A 22,725-nucleotide genomic window follows, 5' to 3' on the forward strand; every position below is an offset into this window, starting at 1 on the left:
AAATGAAAGCCGTTTCCTGTGCTCCTCTGTGCTGTACTCCTGCTGTTAGGCGTAGTAATGGAGTCATTTACCTCAGCTGTCAGAACATACAAAATAACTGCCCTTCCCTGGATCCCCTGTGGTATCCGAGCTAACAGATAGCATTGTGTTTGGCTGGCAATAAAGCCCTTCGAAGTTGCATCTAAACAACTGTGTGACATGATGAATGTCCAGGTCTTGTTTTGCTGCCTGGAGTTTTTCCTCACTCTGTCTGCACTGTCATGTTCACACAAGTTTTACATCAGAAACTAATGCTGTGTTTTATTCAAAATCTGATGTGGGACATGATGTCTCTGACTTTCAACTCTCTGAACATTTGGGTAAATAGGTGTTGCAAAAACTTGCATGAAATCCAATATAAGTTTTTATATAATAGAACAATTTCCATAAACTACCATGCAAAATTTTGGGGCCAGAATGATTTTCTTAAATATGGCTCTTATGCTTATCCAAGCTGTATTTATTTGCTCAGAAATACAGTAAAACCTCTAATATAGTGAAATATTACAATAATTTCAATATATTTTAATATGTAATTTCTGATCTCTAATTGGTTGCAAATCTTAATTCTCAGCACCCTTTCTACCAGTCTTCTATGTCAAATAAAGTCATATCTAATTAACAGTGCCACTTTATATTAGGTGGCCTTATAATGTTACAATGCACTTATTGTGCACATACATGCTTTTACATTGTACTTATATTTTTAAAAATACGTGCATGTAATTACATCTGTAATTTCTGTAATTACATTTATAAATTACACTGTTAACCCATCCCTTTATCTTAACCAACCATTTAACCTACCCATACCACCAAAGCGGTCCCTAACCTTACCTGTATCCACTTCAATAGCAGCCACAAGTGTTTTGCAATACAAAATGAACACAATAAGGACATTGTACTTATTTTTTGATACAATTACATAGTATTTAAGGCCATCTAATATAAAGTGGGACCTAATAGGTTGTTTGCACATGATGTCACAGCAGCAGCGCAAATGAGTCTGGAGGGCAGGGAGTGATGTTTCTATAAAGGAATCCTATCAAAAACTCAAAATTTGCATGTTTTGCCTCGTTTATGGTTGCTCAAATCAATAAAATCGAGAACCCAGAAGGTGTTTATATCGTTTACATAACTCATACCGTTTTTTCATAACTTATTTCGTTTTTTTAACTTTAAAAGGTGTCACCTTTTATAGTGTTTTGCTTCTGCTGATACTTAAATGAATATGGATACATGCTTACCTTTTTGACTTGGTTAAATATTCACATTCTTCATGCTATCGTTTGCAGGGAGAACATATTTTATCCTATTTATAATTTGGTATTTTCACTTCAGTTTTGTATTCTGTTCACAATGTTGATCTGGTTACCATGAGAACAGTGTTACGCGCTACTGCTTCAGCCATCGTATGTTAGAAAATGTCCAAATAAAATAAATGTGTTCAACAAGCTGACTGAAGTCGATCCATTTATTTGTTGGAGGTGTGTGAATGTAACTAGTTTTAATGTTGTTTTTGTAAATATTCACTTTCCCATATGACCACGGAGGAGAATCGGAGGGCCACGTTCAGGACACAGACATGCTGTATTTTTGTATTTATTTCAACAAATGACAACCAAAATCAAACCCATAGAAGCTCGTGAACAGTTTTGAAGTGGCTGTGTGCAAGTTATAATCATTCAAAAGCGAGTGATCATATTCTAAAACAATGTTAATTATTACACAAAAAACAAATACAAAACTCAGCAAAGAATGTGATTATTCTGAGTGAAAGGCAGTGGGTTTATTTAGTGACATTATTACATTTGCGATATAAACAAACCCAGACTAGAACTGAATGCAGTGTGACGGCAGCTTCACATCCTCTATATCTGCCTCCTCGATGACAGGAAAGTCTTTTAATTCATAACATAAGGATCGCGTCCAACATATGTTATGATTTTCTGTTTATACCTTTCTGAACCAGCAAAGAAAGGACTTTTCCCCATCTCTTCCATTCTAATTTTCACTGCTTGCCCTCCACCGGAATTTCGCGCGTCACCTGTAGTCAATTTTAAACCCTTAAAACTAATCTTTGATCACCAAAATGATGTATTTTCCTGTGAAAAAAAAGTCTTCATGCCTTAAAATAGATTGAATGTAACTCTACACCCTTGCCTCATTTAGTATATGCGGATCTATGAAAATGCTAATTAGCCCCACCTCCACTCACCCGCATGAGCTCAGAGATCCACTCGGTAAACTTACTGAGGTATCTTTTTTTACAACATTGGATACATAACTGTAATTAATATGATTAGCCTTTGACTGTGCTATCAAACAGCTAATAATGTGTTGCTAATGTTACACAAACTATAGTTGCGTCCCAAATGACACAATATACACTATGCACTTGTGCACTATGCACTCATCCATGTAGTGTGTGAATTGTATAAGGTTATTGTGTCACTTAACAACAGAGTCCGATCCTCCCTTCCCCTCCACTATGTAATTAAAGCTGTGACAGTTGAGTGCACAAAGTGTCCAACATTCCACACTTTGTTTTTTTTCCGTTAATTTAGTGCATCATCCGTGTATTTAAAGTGTACTTTTTCTTTTTGTAACTTTCAGTGTGAACGCACTACTCGCACTATTTATACTTAAAAACGTCATAGAATAGCGCATAAGTACGCGAATTGGGACGCACCTTATGTTCCCATTTGTCAGACAACTGCCTTCTAAAAATCAGTGTCCTTAAAAACACATTGAACAACTCAACGTCAGTGGAGAAAGTTCAGCATAACATCGTAATATACATCATACGTCTGCTATATTGTTAAATCGAACTGAATAATCAACAGAAGAAATATACAGCGATAATCTTCTCGAGACTCCCCTGCTTCAGAACAGTAATAGTTAATGATATGCTAAAGCCCGCCGGCACATTGACACGATTGGTTAGGGTAGATTGTGACGCAAGAAACACCAGCGATTTCAAACCGCATTTTTGAAACTGTATTTTAGATCACTGCAGTTTTAAAGAGAAAAAACGTAACATTGGTGTTGACCAATGTTCCCTCTAAGCTGCGCGCGTGCGCGGCCGCGCACCTCTGAAGCCACGGCCGTGCAGAAGAAATAATTGCCGCGCAGAGAACAGACATGAAAATGACTGTAGTGGTTTAAATGAGAAATAATTGCAGTGCTCTGGACAACCGCTATAGAGTTATTGTCGCTATATAGTTGGAACCGGTGAATGCGGTTTACAGGTTTGATAGAAAGAGAACGATTGAGCGCGTGTGAGGTGTGAGCTGGTCCTGAGCCAAATCAGTCGCAGTAAGAATACTATAATGGTTGCGGACTAAATACCTCAATATGAGAGGCAACGCGAAACGAAAAGAAATGTGAAATAAAACGTGGTGGAAATAACGGATGATGGGCACAGAATGCTAACAAAACTGAGACATTTACAATCACACACCCACCACAAGTGTAGCTTGCAAACTCAAAAATACATCAGTGATACCTCAGTTTAAATAGATTATTGTGTGTGGTGGTGCTGTGGGTTTCAGGGATGTTTAGATAACTATAAGCGAGTTAACGTTCACTTTTCTTAAAAATATTTAGCTATCAGTTTAAATGCTTCAGTTTGTTTTCACTATATAATAAAACAAATGTAAGCATTTAAACTGATATAATACTGTATGTCAGTTTAAATACTTAAATATTATATTTTATTATATCATAATGTATAAAAAATTGATCTCACAAGGGGATTGTTTAGGGCTCCTTGCCACAAAAAATCTTAACCTCTTGGTATATAAAATCTGAGAAATTAAGCAATAAAAATGTAATTTTGATGGTTTAACACTGTCTGTTGCTAATAATTGACTGTACAAAAACACATCATGGTTGTTCCAAACCATCATTGTTACTGCTCATATTATATTATTATAAAGAATTGAACTGTCCTGCAGGAGGACAGAAATTATTTTTTAATAGAATTTCTCTGTAAAGACTGGTACAGTTAATATAGCAATGTGAAAAATCTCAAGTAACCTAAAATGTGCTTAATTTAGTGACTGAACTGCTTTTTCAAACATATTATTTAATATATCACTAAGTTACATCAAGGATCAAATAAAATAGAAATGACACATTAAAGTTAAATGTTACAGTTTCATGATAAAACCATTTTTTTTGTGTTTAGGTTCATTGTACAGGTCTGATATAAAGTATGTTTTTGCTCAGGTGGCCGAAATGTGCACTCAACAGAGAAAAGTTTTGCTCAGTGAGAAAAAAAAATTAGAGGGAACATTGGTGTTGACTTATGAATTTGAACATGGTTTGTCAATGCATATTAAAAACACCACAGACAAACATTAAAAACTTGATTTTCACCACAGGGGGACTTTAATCCGTTTGTCTGGCATCATGCAGGATCTCTGTAAAATTGGGGTTGTAGATTTCAAAATGTCCTAGTTAGAAGTCCATCATCAAGTGTTGCTCTATTACATTTCTTTAAGTATGGACTGTAGCATAAGGCATGGGAATAAAAGATAAGGGCAATAAATTGAATGATGCAATAATCTGGACAGCAAAACAAGACATCTGTAAAAAAAAAAAAAAAAAAAAAAAAAAGGCCAAATTGGTGAAGTGACTGAGAGGTGGATCTGCCAGTAAGACACTCAGCTGAGTGAACTGTGAGGCCAGTGAGCCTTGTGCCAAGTCTACTACTTATTTGATGTGTTGATAGTGCTGCGCACAGGAAGTGAAGCGTAAAGGGCAGCGTATTCAGTATCATGACAGGTTAGCACTGGCGTACCTTTTATCTTATGATAGTGCACCCAGATGCAGCACCTGACACCTGGTTGTATAGCACAGAGTGACTAAAACTGACCCAGATAGATGTTTGATCATGGTAAAAAACAAACAAACAAAGAACCTCTATTAGTCTACCACTGCGTTTTACTTCACTACCATGAGAACTGAATTATATAAGAGTTAGAGAACTCAGAGCTGATGACAGATTGTCCAGTATCATCATTTACATCATCTGCAATGCAACTAACTAAGCATCATAACACAAATCCAACAGGTTATAAATACTTAACCAGTCCATATACACATAAGAAATTGTGCGTAGGTAGACAGACTGTGCCACAGGAAACTGTAGCTCAAGTGTTTCACATTTCAGACATACTGTAATTCTCCTCTCGTTAATGCTGCACCACACATGATTCCGCCTCTTTTGTAAGGTTCTTATAAGATGTACTTTCGTATGAAGGTTGATCTGCATTACAAAGGTTTCTTAACCTGCCAGCTCTCAGCAGTCTATTCCAAAGAACTGTCAAAACATCGATTGACACATAAATGTGTAAAATGGTGCCAAGTTAATTACATTTAGATTAATTAATCACTTATTTGTCATTTAACAGCCACTTTTCATTTAACACACCTCACAGTTCACAACTGGAGCAGCCTGAGGTTAAATGGGACAGTAGAGGGATGGTGAAACCCAGCAGTTCACATAAGGATACAGATCACTGGGATTTAAACGTGGGTTACAATCCAGAGCTTTAACCCAAAATCTAGCTTAAAAACTGACAACATAAAGGTTTTTGAGGAAAGGTTTTTGAGATGCAGTAAATTTGCTTGAGGTAATATGAGTTCCTTGAGGAGACACCTGTCATTGGTAATGGTGTATTGGTATTGATATGGTTCGTAGGATGAAATCTGAAATAGGGCTCCAAGATGCAGCTATGGTTTCGATATAAACAAGATGGAATTACCGACAGAAAACCAAATCACAGTGATACCTGTCAGACAGCAGTAGAATATGAGGCCTTACTATGTACCTCAGGGGAGCACTTAACCGACTGTTCACCCAGCATGCACTTCCATCAGGCTTTCAGGTGATTTTGCACCTTTACATCCTGAAAATGATCTGAATCTACATTCCGTTTTAAAACCCCAGAATTTGTACAAGTTCATTTGATTACTTTATTAATAATAATAATAATAATAATAATAATAATAATAATAATAATAATAATAATAATAATAATAATAATAATAATAATATGTACAATTTCTCCAAAAATAATAATAAAAGATTGCACTACCATTCAAACGTTTTGGGGTTGTTTTAATGTTTTTAAAAGAAGTGTTTTATGCTTACCAAGGCTACATTTAGTAGATTAAAAATACAATAAACAGTAATATTGTAAAATATTATTATTATTTAAAATGACTGTTTTCTATTTTAACAATTTAAAATGTAATTTATTCATGTGTTAACAAAGTTGAATTTCGACAGCCATTAGCCATTTTCATGAACAAAGATCAAAAGAACGGCTTTTATTTGAAATAAATGTTGTTACATTACATTATACAAGTCTTTATGGTCACTTTTGATCAATTTAATGCATCCTTGCTGCATAAAAGTATTGTTTTTATTTTAAATTTGACCAGAAACTAGAGTGTATCTTTTGTTACTACTAACAGTTGCTCAGCTATTATTAATAATACCTTATTTTCAGACAATCGCTCAACAAATCTGGTAAACTCTGCAAATGTAATGATGGCACATCTGTAATTTAACCAAGCAAAGTATTAAAATATGCCCGTCATTCCATTATATTTCAAAGTTTGTTTTCATTCAGACATGGATGACAGAACGTGATGTCTTATTTGCAGAGTCATTTAAGAAAACAAGTGCTTTTTATTTCTGTACAACTGATAATTTCTCATCAGATTTTTTTTATCATTAGCTTCCTCTGAGAAAACAGTGTTTTGGCGCATTCTGTCCTGGTTAGCTTAAGGCCTTGAAAACATATCCATCGCCTTTGTATGAACCCACAGTCTTTCTAAGTTTCTTAAAACATCCAATTAAACTACTTTAGACACATTGTACTGAAAAAAGACTCAAGTTCACCTGAAGCAGAGAAAATATTCCATTTGAAAGGACATTTCCAGTGTGTGCTCCATGATAATGATGAGGAAGGCATAATAATCATTCTATGTGGAACAAAAGGGAGATGATTTATACTCCTCTCTTCATCCATTTGCATCTTATTAAGTAACTGCCTGCCTGTAATGGCCAGACAGAAATTAAGGTACCGAAGATAAGAACTTTAGGTTAAGCATCATTACACCAAGAGAGATGAATTCTTTGATGAAGATGACAGCAAAGAAATCCATTGAGCGCACCTTCATCAAGGCCTGCATTGATCTTTTGGCACAGAGGAGCCGGGGATATGCATAAAAGTCCTGCAGTTATGGAACCTGGGAACGGAGCCGTTTCATCAAATACATGAGTTATGAGTTTACCTAAAGATGTCATGGCACATTTGGCTTCAATACAAGGTCACACATTTCTCTGGATACACCTCAACTCTCGGCTTTGTTTCGTCTGTAAGATTAGCTGTAGGCGTATGCTAATTGTTTTTGGAAGATAATGCTCCCTTGATACTTCTTGAGATCAATACAGCTCACCTATACTGTCTAGGCCAAAATATATGAGTGCTACAGAATGAAAGTGTGAGAAAACCATCAAAACAGGCTCTCCTAGACCTAATGGTGGGATTTTGGATTGAAATCTTTTTTGGTGAAACGCCTCAATCCAACTTCACTCTTTTGTCTTGCAGTGCATCACTCCAAATGCTTGAGCTAAATTAATCATTTAAAAATTACAAGTAGGTTCTTTTGAAGCCATCTTTTCATAAATGGAATGGAAATTATGTTTTATTAGTCATCTTCCTCAAATTTGCAGACGCTGCTCACAGGCAACAGAATGTATTTTTAAAAATTTGAAAAAGAAAGCTTTTGATTTTAAATGCACTGTCGAAGCACACAAAGGAAATAGTCGTAACTGACAAGTTAAGAGGCTATTTCAGACACTGATACATCAGTTGCCTGACTCTTGCAAAAATACTGGATAGCAAAATGACAGGAGTAGAAACGAAAGAGAATTTTGAGGACTGAATGTGAAGAAAAACTGATATGACTAATATTTCAACATGAAGATATTTTTTAAGAGATAAAAGACACTTTCCATTACGTCACAGACACAGGGAGGAAAGATGGGCATTTGAAACGGTTTTGAGAGCCTCTGTAAAACATTTCAACCTTTTTAGGGCCAACTCTGTAAGGGGATGGAAAAATTGTGAGGTAATATTGAAAGCTAAAGCACATGTTTTCTAGCAATAAGAGGGACAAACTAAGTAAGGGTGATGGGAATAAACTGAATAACCTTATTATGCTTAAAAAGCAAGTACATTCTTTGGGGAATTCATTGAAACGTCCCATGATTTCGTTAATTAAAAGTAAATGACCATATGCAAGGATAGAAAATGCAAATGTTCCTCTGAAACTCATTAATGTATAATTAATCAATTACCTCTTTAATCCCCTGTGGTCTGCAAGTGATAAACTTAAAGTTTATAGAAAATAGATGTCCTGATTCCTGTAAATTGCTTGTTTGATACCTTTTACTAGTTCCATAAAATAAAATAAAATAAAATAAAATAAAAAATAAAATAAAATAAAATAAAAGGGTTAATACTTGATTCTCATAATAGTGAACTGAGTGCTACAACACCACATGAAGTGTATGTGAAAATAACCAATGCTAGTAGTGACGCAACATACACTAATAAAAGCTGTGATGTAGTGTACTGCACTGTATGCTGAGACTTCATTTTTCAAGCAGGCCTCTTTGCATTCCGAACAATCAGTCATGCTGACAGCTGGCCAGAGGGCTCTTGCCCATGTGTCAATCAGCAGACAAGAGAGGCGTCACCATAAGTCTCTTCAGCAAGCTAATATACAGATCTTACATCTATTTTACATCTTGTCCTGTTGTCACTTGATATCTTGATCATCTAGTTTTGCCCTCATGATTTGTTAATTTATGTGCTGTGTGTATAATTGCTATAGGAATATGATCACAGAAGTTACCATAACCTCACACACTCTCTGCTGTATCATTATTGTTTCAATTAGGAATGGCTGCAGGTGAAGGTCATGTACTGTATCGTGGGCATCGATAGCACTAAAAAATCTATATGGGATATTCATAGATTTAGATCAATAGTCCTTATGATGCAGCATACTAAATGCAGCATAGGATGTATTGATATACTCAAAATAATAATTTTCATGAGCATTTAAAAAAGAATTCTAATTATTTAGAAGAACCATTAAAATCAACAACATATGAAATGATGGGCTCCATATTGTAAAACCCTGCATTTGAATGAATTCCACCGGTAGCCCTCAAGCTCAGCTGATGTAAATCAACCAACACCACAACACTTCACTCCATTGTTTTCTAATTTCAATTTGATCTTATGGAACAATACATCTCTGTATAATTATCATAATGTGCATTCACATAACAAATGGGTGGTTTTAATATACAATCACTAACTGAGGCAAATACATTAGCGCTCATGCAAAAACAGTCTGTTTGGGTGGAATACGGCACAGTTCATCTATAGGTACTAAAAATGATGAAATCTAAACTGGCTTGCTTGAACGGTATATCAAAAGCTGTACTACAGGTTTCGAAAATGCACTTTTTTTTGCAAATAAATCAATACTCCAAATATAAACTAATTGGAATGAATAGGTCTTTTAGACTCACAGATTTCTGAATTGTGTGCTAGCTGTTGCGATACAAAACTGGTGTAATGTGTTCGTTTTAAATCTGTTTGTTCATTGACCTTATTAGCAGTTAACGTCAATGTGAGAACACACTATCCCCTCCACTGACTCACAGCTTAACTGTGCTTCCCCTTGTCACTATCGGTTATGTATGTCATTCTCTTTCATTGTCAGACTGTTGGCAAACATAAATGTGCAAAACATATGTTGCATATCCCTGCAGATCACATCTGATGGCTAATCTATAGCTATATGCCATATCTATTATGAATTGCCAAAGAGCTACCCAGAAAAACACAACTGAGAGCAGCTAGCAGATCACGTCATAAAACTCTGAAGTTTCATAATAGACATAAATTTCACCCATCACACAATTTTAATATTGGGTCAGTTGTGTTCAGCATGCAGAGAATAGGATTGTGAACAAGGGCAGAGCTATGCAGCAGGGGGGGAATTCATTCAAACACATTGACTATTCAATATCTTGATAATTATCTTTTATCATTTATATCAAAAAGACTACATTTATATGAAAAAAAGACTACCCGGGGAGCATTCACTGAAATAGCAGTTTGAAGCAATTCACAAAAAATGAATCAAACTAATCACGGTTTTACTGCATGATTTTAAACACAAGATGCTTTTAAAACATCTTAATGCTCTCATACTTGAGTCTATTCTAATGACATAGTCTTTAGAACTTAAGAACTTAATGGCCAAATAAAAAGTGCATTAAAATCATTATTTTCTAGATGTTGCTTAAAGTGCCCCTATTATGCTTTTTTTGAATAATACCTTTCATGCAGTGTGTAATATAACAGTTTAAAGTAAAATGTCTGCAAAGTTTTAAACATCAAAGTGCACGACAAATAAAGTTATTGTCTTCTAAAATAAATAATCAATTCTGAACTGCTGAAACGAGTCGTCAACAATTCCAGTCTCACTTCCTGTTACATACTCATGTAAAAATGTAAAAAAAAAAAAAATGCATAATATATGGTCTTCATTGGCTGCCCGTAAACAATGTCTACTTTGACCTGCTCTCAAACACTGTAGTTGTACAGTACCTGAGGCCTGGAAGAGTTTTTGTTGAGAAGATGCTGTTTTCAGCGCTGCAAATACTTTGCATGCACATAGGATGAGGACTGGAATTGATACAGAAAAACCCATGGTATCATTCATACTGTATCACTGTTTCAAGCTCTGAGGAAATTTAGAATTTGTTTATGACGTGCGCTGTAAGCAGTAGACCAATCACAACAGACTGTGGCATCTGATCAATCAGAGCAGAGCAGGATTTGGTTTAGAGAGGGTTTAGAGAGACTGAATATTCAAATATTATAAACCGTTTTCAGACTATTTAAGAAATTAGGTTATGTGCAAATGTATATTATGAGAAAATTTAAGTGTTTTTTGACCTTGGATGAATGTAAACCTATTGTAGAAGACCTCCAAAATAAAATTAGGAACCTTTAAAATAGCATAATAGTGGAATTTTTAGGGGCATTTTATATAACCAACAAAATTATATCACAGCAAAATCACAGTGAACTAGTGTTGTCAAAAGTACCGCCCGCAATACCAAGTCGGTACTGAAATTTTAAAAATTTGAGCGCTGTTGAGCCGATTCTTAAACACCTCTGATTGGCCTTTGTGTTCACGCGCTCATCAGATATGTCTGATTGGCTAGAGTGATCAACACACAGGAGCGTTTAAAAGCACACAGAAGTATTTAAATTTGAAAGCGTCTTTCAACGGAGCGGTCCTGCTTTCAAACGCTCCCATGTGTATCTGTGTAAGCACTCGGTGAAGAACGTCCTTGATATCTATTTACAACATGTATTTTAAGCATTGATCACTGTAGCCAATCACAGACATCTCTGATTGACCTTGGTGTGCGCTCATCAGATGTGTTTACGAATCCGCTCAACAGCGCTCAAAGCGTCACATTTTTCAAATTTCAGTACCGACTTGGTTTCGTAATTTTAGTTGGTAATTTTGACAACATTATAATGAACATGTTATAAATTTTCAAAATATATTTTGATGCCCTATTGTAAAAATGGTAAATCATACAGTATATGAGAAACTTTTTTTTTTTAAATAAGATAACTGACCTGGACATGGTTCCAAATTGACCACAAGAATATGCCTAATTGGCAAACTGACATGTAAACCTGACCACAAGTTGACTGTCTAAACACTGTAAATTGTGGTGTAAAGAGACCAGGGATAATGAAAAGTCAGACAGCAGACAGTACTGCTGATGTTATCCAATGTTTAGTTCCTAATGACTTAGCATCTTTTAAACAAGATCAAGGAGGAGGTCTTAACTAGATTATCCCTGAGATGAAAGATTTAGTGTAGTAACAGCAGGATGTCCACGGCATGTTTACATATCTATTCCATTAGTTTAGAGCCATTATAAGCCTCATAGACAAGAACGCCTGCAATGTAGATACTGCACTTCTGAGATATCCTTGCTATGGAATGGAACAAAGAATTTCTCTAGTTTAAAAACTGTAAAATTAAAAAAAACAAAAAAACATTTGCAGTTCAGTTCTGGATGATTCATAGTGGTTGAGCAAAGAATGCCAGATCACTGTAGTCTGCTGCATCTTCCACAACATAGTACTCAGAACGGGCACTTTGTGCATTCAAATTGCATTTATCACTGATTTTGTATGTATTTGTGCAGTTATGTGATTTGCATAATTACCTTTATTGAATAGGGCACTAAAGCAATGCATATAGCAATTGCAAAACACGGTCTGAAAAAGAACAAATGTAGGTGTCACGGGGTGGGCGGTAATACATCTTTCACAGCCATACTATATATTTAAACAACACAACATTTAGAAACCAGCCACTGCCCTGATCTCCATACTCATTAGTTCAATCATTAGCTTTGACCCAAAACCTAGTGATAGTACTAAAGCACATAAGGACACTCCTAAAACCGGTTCCAAAAAAAAAAAAAAAAAAAAAAAAAAAAAGGCTGCAATAAAAATTAAAAAAAAATCAGATGGCAGATAAAGTGAGAGAAATATTGATAATGAATATAATTCATCTGTTACTAAAAAATATAAGCAAATAGTCACATTACATGTGGAGCATTATTTGTGTGCTGGATGGTGTTGCATGGAGAGTGCTCTAAATCAGTAAGTTATAGACCAAGTTGGAGCAGACGTCACAGTTACATCACCTCCAGCCACACGTGCATAATGGTGGCAGAAAAATAGTGGTAACAAGTGTAGGAAAATCAGCAAAATCCAAAGAATAAGAGAAAAAATTTGTTGTTGTGTCTTTGGATGTCAATATTGGAATAAATAGTCTTTATTTTTATAGAATAACGTCTTTGAAGACGACCTTTGAAGCCAAACACAGACCTTTATGTTGCAAGACACAGACTGGACTGATGATATGAATTTCTGAATTTTTCTCTTGCAATTGCGTGTTTATATCTCTCAGTTCAACTTTATAACACCGCAATTGTGAGTTTATTAGGGGTGTAACGATTTATCGTAGTACGATATTTCGCGATGCAAACATGTTACAATATGCATCGTAGAGTGATGGCGATACTTTTACGATATGACGCCAGTTTCTTATTGGTTGAGCTGCCGACGTGACCTACCTCTGCAAGGTGGCAGTGAGAGAAGCCGGTTGTCACCGCATATAAATGGTGTGTCTCAATCAGCTCTCTAGTTCAGTAAGTGTTTCGGGCACACATTGAATCTTGCAAGCAGGTTTAAACGTTTCTCATGTCAGCTTCTTGCATGGTCGCGTGAGAAAAGTCACCGCAGTGCACAGCAACAGCTGTGCTCACAGAAAAGCAAAAGACTAATGCAAGGGCTAGAAATCATTTATCCTTTGCAGAAACATCCTGATCCTCTTGGAGAGCTCAGTTCATGGTTGCATAGCAACGACCGACGCCACGGGAGCGCAAGCGCTTTGGAAAGGAGGAGAAGCTATGCGGCCGCACCTTCCACACGTTTTTAGACGCGATATGTGAACAGTTCCTATTCATAATTCTAAGTTCATGTTAAATTTAAAAATTTTTTCAGTGACAGACAGTCCTATTCAACTGTTCATTTGAATACAGAAGGTTTTTATTAAACCTTGAAATGTGATCTTGTATGTACAACAAGGAAAATTATTAAAATTTGTTCATGTTTTTTGAATAAATCTTGTTTGAATTTCACTTTCATTTTGTTCATTATATCGTGATACGTATCGTATCGTGAACTACGTGTGACCTGAGCGTATCGTTACACCCCTAGAGTTTATATCACAATTCTGAAGGGAAAAAAGGTCAGAATAGGTTGTTTGCACAGGATGTCATTGCTGCACGTTAAATGCGGCTGGAGGGCAAGGAGTGATTTTTCTATATAGGAATCCTATTACAAACTCAAACTCCCTGTGTTTTGCATAGTTTATGGTTGCTCAAATCTCTCAAACCGAGAAACCACAATGAGCTTTTATTGTTTAAGTAACTTATATTGTTTTTTAACTTTAAAGTTGTCACCTTTAGCGTTTTGCGTCTGCCTATACTGAAATGAATATGGATACCTAGCTGCTTACCTTTTTGTTTTTGTCTTGGTTAAATAATCACACTCTTCATGGTATCAGGGAAGAGAAGATATTTTATCCCATTGTGTGATCATTTAGTGTTTTCACTTGTATAATTCCGTTTACAATGTTGATCTGGTTACCATAAAAACAGTGTCACGCGCTACTGCTTCAGCCATTGTATGGTAGAAAATGTCCAAAAAAATGTGTTCAACAAGCTGACAGAAGTCGATCCATTTCTTTGTTGGAAGGGTGTAAATGTAACTGTCTGTTTTCTTTGTAAATATTCACTTTCCCATATGACCACGGAGGAGAATCCGAGGGGCATTCAGTGGACAAACACTTTTTTACAGTATATGACATACACTGACATACTGTATTTTTTTTATTATTCAACAAATGACAACCAAAAATCAAACCCATAGAAGCTTGTGAACAGTTTTTAAGTGTCTGCGTGCAAGTTATACTCATTCACAAGCCTAGTGAGAATTATAAATGTTAATTATTAAACCAAACAAAATACAAAACATTCAAAAAACACAAAGCTTTGTGATTATTTTATTGCGTAATAGGGAGTGGGTTCAATCAGTGACATTATTAGATTTGATATACGTCGTCTTCCCGTCAACTCAACCTGCTTCACTTAGCGTGTTTTTACACGTAGAAAAGGTGAAAATTGTATTACACCGTCCAGTTTTTTCCCTGAACGATGATGTGAGCTCCTGTTGCAATTCTCGATTCAGCATAAATGACCTACAATGGCAAAATGTTTCACAATCACAACAGAAAATCAAAAATACTGCCCTTACCGTCACTAGTAGAAATGCAACGCGATATAAACAAACCCAGACCTGAACACGGCAGCTTCACATTCTCTATATCTACCTCCTTGATGGCAGTCAAGTCTTTCAATTCAGTAGGGGAGAAAAAAAAAAAGATAGAAAAAATTCGCTCCTCTTCATAACATAAGGGTCACGTCCAAAATATGTTGTGATTTTCTGTTTAAACAAGCACAGTACGGACTTTTCCCTATCTCTTCCATTCTAATTTTTACTGATTACCCTCCACATTAAATTTCAAGCGTCACCAGAACCATTTGATTGCAAACAACCTATTGCGGGATATAAACTTGCAATTCTGAGGAAAAAAAGACAGAATAATGAGTATATCTTACAATCTGTTTTTCCTTCTAAGAATTGTGGAGGTATAAACTCGAATTTGTGAGGAAAAAAAAAATATTCCGTGGCTTCCACACACTGCTACTGCAGAACTGTCATTTTCTGCCACCAGGTAGGCTCTGCCCACAAAAAAAAAAAAAAAAAAAGTCATCAAAATAGTTCTATGGGGTTACAGATCAGACAGGATGTTACCATAGAATACAACAGCCTATGCAGACAGTAAACAGCCCAGTAGGTTTTGGAATAGAACTACTGTCTATACAGAGAACAAAAAAACAAACAAAAAAACAAACGAAACAAAAAAAAAAAAATCAAAAGCGCAAAAAAACAAAACAAAAAAGCACAAAAAAAAGCACAAAAATAAAAAATTAAAACAAAACATAAAAAAAATTCCTTTAATAAATAATTATGAAGGCCATTTGTTTTCTTTTTTGAAAAATAAACTTTAAATAATACTATTGACTTTTTAAATAAGACAAAAAAAAATCAAGCAAATAAAGTACTTTGAAATTGTAGCAAATACAGACTACTGGGCGAAATAAATCCAATCTCAATGAAAACCACAAAGTGATATGAAGATTCTTGCTATCATAACGCTGGGGTAGGATCTGAACTGTACAGACATGAAGGCGCACTCAGAATCTCTGTGGTGGAACACTCAGTCTTTGATCTGGGAATAGAGGAGAGGAGACTGCTGATCCATTTCCTCTTTCCCTGTGACCCATTTTCCTGCGACTCATACTACAGTGAGATTGCCTCGCAACCCCTGGACCCTACAAACACTCCTTCTTGCGGACAGAAAAGATTCAATCTAATTATTTCCTAATCCTTTTTTTAGCTCCAAGTTTATGATTCAAATTTATACACCCACACAGATGGACGAGCCACTAACAGCGGCTTAGGTTGTGCATTCGGCTCGTCGTGGCAGAAGTCGTGTGCGAATCAGGGCTTCAAGCCCTCACCATCCAGCAGTAATTAAATCCTGTGCCTTGACAAGCAAGAGGCCACGGCGAGACAGACATAATTGCAGCTTTTGAGATATTCATACGCAAACTGCTTTGTATACTGTGACAGCTTAGCAGGTTCAGCCAACACAAACTTGAGTCTAATTAATTTGAATCAGTAATTTGCATAACTAAATCAATTCTCATAATCACGAGGCGTTTCACCCTCAGCAATAAACATCTGTGTCCTTTGTGGTTTATTACAAAAAAAATATAGCTGAGCTTTATGTATGCACGTGTATGTTGAGGCATCTTTTGCAAACGCTTTTTCTAATAAATATTTTACATTTGGACTTTTATTTAAAAAATATTTAACTCCATATTTTATGCTAATGTTCCCCCGGGTTCGCCAACGCGAGAAGCTCGCTAAGGAAATTAAGCAGTCATGCCTGTAAGCGCCATGTTCTGCAGACCTGCAGAATTAGACGGATAGAAATTCTTGTCTAGGAGCTACTTGGCATAATGTGTGGTGTTCATGCAATATAAACCACCCGGGCACAGAAACTATTTAGTACCTTTGGAACAAACATTGAAAAGAGCTGAAACATTCAGGTACAAGGCCAACATGGAAGTCACATGTGTGAGAAATGAAAGCTAGGGGGCTGAAAATATAATACGACACCCCCAACAGTGTTTCCCCCAGCAGATCACTACAGATGTCATCCCATGGCTCCATGTGTGCCGTTCCACCGTGTTCCCAGTGTAATTATACTGATTCAGTGCTGCAAGAGAAGAGTTCTTTCCCTATGGCAGTAGAACTCCCCATCTGGTCATACATGCATCTTGCATGTTAAATGGTTTCAATCTACTTCTCCCGTTGGCCAGATTACAGGAAAAATTACATCACTGATCCTTGAACTCAGATGAACAGAGTATTTAACTGACACTGCCATCATCCCTTATTACATGGCTCCACTGAGCAATCAGATATTTTAAATGATGACTGCTATGGTTTTCCTCTGTGGAACACACACACACGTTGGGTTTCCATTTTTTATGGGGACATTCTATAAACAATGATTTTGTATGTATGCATGTATATTCTATCCCCTAAACCTACTCCTTAGTCTAACTATCACAGAAAACATTCTGCATTTGTATATTAAAAAAAAAAAAAACATCACTTAGTATGATTTATAAACTGTTTTTCCTCACGGAGACCCCCCAAAAAAAAAAAAAAAAAATGCACTCAAGGACATGGATTTCAGATATTGCCATCTTAGTGGGGACATTATGTCCGCATAATGTAGGGTTTACCAGGACCCCTCTCTCTCTCACACACACACACACACACACACACACACACACACACACACACACACACACACACACACACACACACACACACACACAAACACAAATATTATATATACACACATGATATTTTGAATTATATTATATTATGTGATATTTTGAAGAACACTGAGGTCCAAACAACATTAGGCCAACTGGCTTTCATTGTATGGACAAATTTTTTTTTTTCAAAATCTCTTCTTTTGTGTTCCACAGAAAAAAAAAAAAAAAAAAATCAGGTAAGACATGAGGGTGAGCAAATGATCATTTTCATTTATTTCATTTACCATCTCTTTAAGCTGACTTACAACTAAGAAAATTATTAATACTATTAAAATAAATTATTACCAATTGTTATTCTTATTGACATTTATTCACAAACTTCTTCGAAAACTATTTTGACAAAATTATTAAGATCTTACCTTTATATGTCAATAATTTAATAGCATATTTGCATATAAAAATTAAATGTTGACTACTGTATATTACTATTGTAAAAAACACAGCACAGGGGCCATTTACACGACATTTTTCAACTAAAAATGTAAAACTTATTGCGTTTTGGCATTTCATTTACACAACAATGGCTTTTTGGGTGCCTGAAATGCAAACTTTTGAAAACGGGTTTCAAAGTGCAAGTTTTTGAAAAAAAAAACAAAAAAAAAAACAACAACAACAACAAACATAAATCTGTGGAAACGATGACGTCATGCACAAACGTATTACATGCTCAGTCTATAGTGTTTCATCACCATCTAATGGCCTGGCAGCATAACAAAGCATTTTTAGTGTGAATGGGGATCGTTTTGATAATGGTGTCGTATATACGCAGAAAAAGGAAAAACTTAATTTTAAGTATATCGTTGTCGTGTAAACATACCCTAAATTACAGCCTTTTGTGATTTGTTAAACACACTAAGCCATATCACAATTTCAATTTGATACATTGTGCACTCCTAGTTATTTATTTTAATGATTAACATTTTTATGCTTTCATTAATTAGCTTTTCTTCAACTCACAAACCCCCAGGTGTTCCCTTTTTGAAAAACGCTGGCCTGTTTTAACGCAAATCAATATTCCATGCCCATATATTCACTTAAGTATACAGCCATGTAAAAAGTGGAATAATATACAGTCATCCAATGCTAAAAACAAACAAACCCCAACAGGGTTTACCTGTTTAACCCCTGTATAATAACATGATAATGACTGTCTGACTATACATTACCCTTTACTAACATCAGTAACAGATTTACAGAAGTGCCCCCAGAGAAAAAGTCATTTAAAAGAAGAAAAACAAGAAATCTGGTGTCCATTTACACTTGAATCTCTTTTTGTGTGTACTGTATGTGTGATCCAAGAGTTGTGTTGTCGCCTGTTTAAGCTGACTGATACCAAACTGATGCCATCCGTTGATACAGAGAACGTATCTCACACTGTCAACTACGCAAGCTAATGAAATCGCAATGACAAGGCTGACTCAGTGAGTAATCTAATATGATATTCATGTAACTGAATAAAATCTGTGTGCAGATCGTATCTGTCATTGTCTCTGGGTGTGATTCTGTCCCAATTTACCAGTGCTGACAAAGGAAGGTGACAAACAGTGAGACTGTACTATGCTATGTTCTACAGTACAACTACGCTATGCTAAATGGCATATAGCCCGATTCGTTTTGGTAATTAATTAGTCCTCTCTCATATCTATAGTACCCCAGAGCTAATGATGTTGGGAAATAAAAAATATTTTTATGTGGCATCTTTTTATATTCCTGTCTCAAATTCTCCATTTTGCTGATTGGAGATTTCAATAAGGGACACGATACTGTCATCTTCCTCCCTTGTCAGAGCGATTAAATTCATTAAAAGCTCTTCAAGTAATTGCGGCTCATCTACAGCAGAGCAAATATTCAATTAATACAGACAATTTAATAACTGTGATTCCCTCAATCCAAAGCACATAACCTTGATGCATGTCTGCTTTTGATTAATTGGTTTTCTATTTTGAGGTCATTTTAATTTCCGTTAACTATTCATTAGTCCATTTATCACGCTGTGGAGAGCCTGGCAATGTAAACTCCTCTTTGACAGAAATTCAAACACATATGGTAGAACTTCAAACACACTCTGACTCTTCATTAAGGACTAGACCAGCGGCACACATTTGAACTGAAATAACGGTGTGAAAAAAATAAAAGATTTTTGCTCCAGCAAATCAGAAGACATGAGGACATTTCTTGGCTACCTGAAACAACCTATGAAAAGTTCAAATATGTATCCCGTTATCTGTACATTAATGATCAGATATTTACAGAAACATCAGTAAATGGGTTGAAATGTGCCACTAAATGCAATTAATCTTTAATTTGTAATTTTTAAAACTCCTTTTAGTTTGAAATTGTTTCAGTTGCTATTCAACTAAATTGCAAATAATGAATCCAACTAATTATTTCATAAGACTTTGCTTGTCAAGAGTGCTTTGGCCAAATTACCATGTAGTGGATTATTATCCTTCTCTGTCTGATTCGCTCTCTAGTCATTGACTGATCTGTATGAGTATGAAACTCTGCCTCTAGTGCATGACCTCAGTCACCCACTGCTGATTTGAAGAGAGGATTTATTAATATGCAAAGCATGCCATCCTCTCACCATTGACAAACAAATGATAGAACTTGTATGTGGTTAGTTTTAGCTCAATAAATGTATATGAATATATAACCAGTGAAATGTCTATGACTACAGTATATATCCAAATACATTTCTATGAATACAGTATATAGCCAAAGAAATGTATATGAATATCCTGAGAATTTTTTGTGATGTATATGTAAGTGATAACCTTTGGCTAGATGTAGATTAACCCGCTTGCATGGTAAGTTACCAAACATTGACAAGTTAAAGCTGTTATTCATGACTGCAATGCAATAATTAATTGGAAGGGTAAAAATTACGGTTATTTTTGTTAGTTAGTATGGGCTACTGTTCAGCATTCTGCAAGCTTTAAATCAGACTAGGGCTGGGCGATATATCGCACGCGATTGTCACGCGCATTTCGTCAGTAAAGCCGGTTCCCTGATTACCGCTAAATCGCCATCACCTGGTGATTCGCATGCGATATATCGTCCAGCCCTAAATCAGACAGATAAAAATAGAGAGAGATAGACTGTATGTGCATTACCTGTGTATGTGCAGCCTCTCTCTACTGCAAGTGAAGCTGCAAGTTTAATTATTTCAAAAACAGCGGCATTACCACCTTGCTGACAAATATAATGCAGCGACTCAGTAGCAAAGCTATTTTATTAATTGAAGTCACAGGGCAGTGTTGACAAGGTTCTATGTTTCTGAATATTTACTGTCTGTGCGTAACATGATCTCTGTGTGTGAGTGACGTGTGTGTGTGTGTGTGTACTTCAATGACGGCAGTGCATTAATATAGAACGGTGCTTAAACTGACTGTACCTACCTGTGCATTACATGGTTTGAACTCACACCTTCCAGCCAATCAATATATTTAGACAGACCATGGTATAAAAATATATAACTTATGAAATTTCTATGAACATAGTATATAACCAAAATAAATTCCTATGACTAGATAGGAATACTAGCCAAAGGAATGTATATGAATATCCTATAAAAGAATGAATACATACCCTGAGAAATGTATAACCAAATATATGTGAATAAATATATAAACAAAGAAATGTACATGCATTAAGAAACCTAAGATCTATGAATATATTATATACCCTGAGAAATGTGTTTGAATATATAACCAAATGTATGTGAATATATAGCTAAAGAAATGTATATGTAAGGAATAATTGATGGCAGGCCATTGAATTATTAGAAAATGATGCACACCTGAGGTAGTAATGTGGCCACAACATGAAGCGGGGTGGCCGTTACACCTATGGTGTGCATTATTTTCTAATAATTCAATGGTCCAGAGTCAATTATTCCGCTTATACTACGGTTACCTCACCTCAAGACACTGCTCCGATGTTCTATATCAAGACATTTGTCACGTTTTTGTTTTTGTGTGGGACTAATTTCTTACGCATGTCATCCCAAACCTCCGTTGCTAATTCCAAAATGTAATTTCAGAACTAACGAAGGCCTGAGCCATTGCTAGCAGACTAATACAGTTATTAACGCAGTTAAGAGAGAGAGAGAGAGAGAGAGAGAGAGAGAGAGAGAGAGAGAGAGAGAGAGAGAGAGAGAGAGAGAGAGAGAGAGAGAGAGAGAGAGAGAGAGAGAGAGAGAGAGAGAGAGAGAGAGAGAGAGAGAGAGAGAGAGAGAGAGAGAGAGAAAATAAGCATATGTGAATTAGCCTACCTAAGTCTGTGTGTCTCTCAGCAGTGTCTGGCAGCAGTGTCTCTACTAATAGCGAAATTTAAAATAACTGAAATCATTTGGTGAAGTGATATAGAACTGTAATGCGGTCAAGACTTGCCTAGAACTACTTTAGCCCAGCATTTCCCTGAAAATAATTGCATGCCTTAGAACGTTCATCAACCAATCAGATTTGAGCATTCAACAGCCCCATAGTATAAGACTAAATATCCTAGGGAATTTCTATTTATATGTAACCTGTAAATATAGTATATGTAATATATTTTCATTATGTAGTTCATTTTAAATGGTCCTGTAGTGTGACAAACCATCTCAATTAATATGAGTCAAAACTGCTTGCATAATTATTAAAATGTCATTTTAAAATGGTGCTAGTACAGTACAGCATGACACATAGCAGGATATCATAAATATATAAATGTGCACTTTCAAGCACAAGGCTACGAATTCACAGTATGTGGCACTTAGCAAAAAAAAAAAAAAAAGTAGTGGCAAACAGTACAATTCAAACTAAGCTCCTTTATTTACGGTCCTAACCATTCTGTATCTAGCATAACCACTGACATAGATGCATTTTTTTCACCAAAGTAGCATTTTCACAGTTTATCCTAACACTCTGACACTAGAAACA

General features: G+C 35.7%; 1 protein-coding gene across 1 annotated transcript in view; it reads right to left on the reverse strand.

Moving 5' to 3' along the window:
* ca10a (carbonic anhydrase Xa) overlaps window positions 1-22,725 on the reverse strand; it is a 207,442-nt gene that overhangs the window by 94,034 nt on the left and 90,683 nt on the right. The gene's annotated exons all lie outside the window — the stretch shown is intronic.

The sequence above is a fragment of the Chanodichthys erythropterus genome, chromosome 19 (genome assembly GCF_024489055.1).
Source record: "Chanodichthys erythropterus isolate Z2021 chromosome 19, ASM2448905v1, whole genome shotgun sequence".
In the NCBI taxonomy this organism is placed as follows: Eukaryota; Metazoa; Chordata; class Actinopteri; order Cypriniformes; family Xenocyprididae; genus Chanodichthys; species Chanodichthys erythropterus.